The sequence below is a fragment of the Scardinius erythrophthalmus genome (assembly GCF_964197995.2).
Source record: "Scardinius erythrophthalmus genome assembly, chromosome: 2".
NCBI classification, from domain to species: Eukaryota; Metazoa; Chordata; class Actinopteri; order Cypriniformes; family Leuciscidae; genus Scardinius; species Scardinius erythrophthalmus.
In genome coordinates this window covers 1079891-1082627 of record NC_138222.1, presented here as the reverse complement: position 1 = coordinate 1082627, position 2737 = coordinate 1079891, and positions in this window count along the sequence as shown.

Sequence of the window (2737 nt, the reverse complement as noted above, 5' to 3'; positions counted from 1 at the left end):
ATCTGGAGATATCATGTAGACTTATGTTATCACAATGAACTAAAAATAATAATTCATTTGTCATGATGAGGTGGACAGGTTGAAACTGGTCTTTTTTTTTTTTAAATAGAAAATTCAAACAAATTGGAAGTCAATACTGGTTCTCACTTTCCACCCCATTAGTCTCTTAAACTCTCCTTGAAGTCATAATGACATGCCTTTTTATTATTTTAACATGTTTTTTTTTTTTTTTTTTTTTTACTTCTCTTACCCTATAATTAATAAACTTTTTGGCAGATTATTTTCTTTAATGTTTTCAAATAGATCTAGAAGAGAGCAGGGCACAACCTAATGCTTTTAGACTTTCTCAGTTTGTGTAAACCTACTTGAGGTTTAGAGAATTAATGTTTTTCCTCATTAATTTCTCACATGTCTAGTACAAGTATGTGGTTTTGTTTCATTAATACAGTGTATATTTTTTTCTTGATTTACCCCGAAAGAATGGAAGTGAAATGTGACAACATGCCCCATAGGTGGAGTATATTGTAACGACTATATGACAGCTTAAAATGTTATATCATAAAAAAAAATACACAAGACAAACTAAAATATTTTGTCAATGAAATACAATTTTTAACTTTTTCATATAAAATAATGGCATTTTTTGATAATCAAAAAAAGTAGTTAGTTTGACAACACACAGCTACAGCATAGTTCACAACATAATAATTAATAATTTCTGAACATTGACTGTCAGTCTTTATTCACCTTTTTCTAATGGTTTCTCAATAGAATTAGAAGTATATAATAGAATATCATAGTTCTAATAGGGGCTGATCGTAACTGTCACAAACACAGGAGGAGACAGACAGGTTTAGGTGCACACAGGAAGACGGACAGGAGACTGGAGACAGGACGAGACGATCTCAGGGGAGTAGATTGTGTACACTGCAATGAGACCAGACGAGGAGTGAAAGGTGAGCGGGGCATATAAAGGGTGTGTGGATGAGGGAGTAGCGAGTCAGGTGATTGTGAACGAGTGGGCGGGTCATGGTGATTGAGTGATGATTGGGGCTGTGACGGTGTGGCTGACTCTGTGACAGTACCCCCTCCTCCATGGCCGGCTCCTGACGGCTGACGGACTCTGCGACGGGGTTGGCCTCGACCTCGGGGGGCTGGGTGGTCAGGGTGATCTTCGTGGAACTGGGTGAGAACCAACGGGTCCAGGATGTCATTCTGAGACACCCATGAGCGTTCTTCTGGACCATATCCGTCCCAGTCGATCAGGTACTCAAGGCGGCCACCCCGCCGCCGTGAGTCGAGGATGGTATGGACTCGGTACACTAGGTCCTTGTCAGCGACATCTGGAGGAGGAGGTAGTTCGTCCGTGGTAGGTTCTGTAGGGGAAGAGGACAGAGGTTCAGTGAAGGGTTTCAGGAGGGAGACGTGAAACGAAGGTGAAATACGGTAGTGAGGTGGAAGGTTGAGCCAGTAGGCGACCTCGTTGACCTGCCTCTACACAGTGAAGGGACCTATGTAGCGGGGACTCAGCTTATCAGGGGGGCAAGCGAAGACGGATGTCGCGGGTGGAGAGCCAAACTTTTTGTCCCGGCTGGTATTGGGTGGCTTCAGCTTTTCGGACATCCACCTGGCATTGGCGTCTTCACACTGCCCGCTAGAGATCCACGTGAGCTGAGTCCCAAACCCTCTCGCTCTCTTCAAACAAGGGATTGACAGCTTCTTGGAATACAAGGCACATGGATGGAGTCGAGCAGGCTCACCCTGCCGCTGGGATAGCACCACTCCAACCCCGGTGGTAGACGCATCGACCACGAATGTGAGTTCTGGATTGGGGTGCACCAGGATTGGAGTGGTCGTGAAGGCATCCTTCAGGTGTTGGAAGGCTTCGGTGGCCAAGGGGTTCCAGGACAGAGACTTAGGCCGGTTCCTGAGGAGCCAGGTGAGAGGTGAGATTAGGAGACTGTACTTCTGGATGAATCTGCGATAGAAGTTGGCGAAGCCTAGGAAGCATTGGAGTTCCTTGACGGTGACAGGTTGGTGCCAGTTGTGGATGGTGTCCACCTTCCTCTGGTCCATCTGGATACCTTGTTGGTCGATGATGTACCCGAGGAACTGGACAGATGGTGTGTGGAACTCGCACTTCTCCAACTTGAGGTAGAGGTGGTGTTCTCTCAGCTTCTTGAGGACCTAGTGGCGATGTTCGGGCAGGTTCTGGGAGTAGAACAGAATATCATCAATGTAAGCGTTGGAGGTACTACCGAAACACCTCATTCATGTAGCCAACTCACCCTCCGTATTCCAAGGCTACATGAATGAGGTGTTCCGGGGGTACATCCAACGCTTCGTTAACGTGTACATTGAAGATATTCTGTTCTACTCCCGGAACCTGCCCGAACATCGCCACCACATGACGCAGGTCCTCAGTCCTGCCGGAGTGATGAATGCCGTCTTCCATTCGTCACCCTTGCGTATCCGGATGAGGTTATAGGCACACCACAGGTCCAGCTCGGAGAAGATGCGAGCCCCACGGAGCTGTTCCAACGCGGCAGGGACCAGAGGAAGAGGATAACTGTATTTAACAGTCTGTGCGTTAAGGGCCCGGTAGTCGATACACGGCCGTAAGCCTCCGTCCTTCTTGGCCACGAAGAATAAGCTGGATGCGGCAGGGGATGTCGATGGACGGACGAAACGTTGTTTGAGAGCCTTCTGAATGTACTCCTCCATGGCCTTCTGTTCC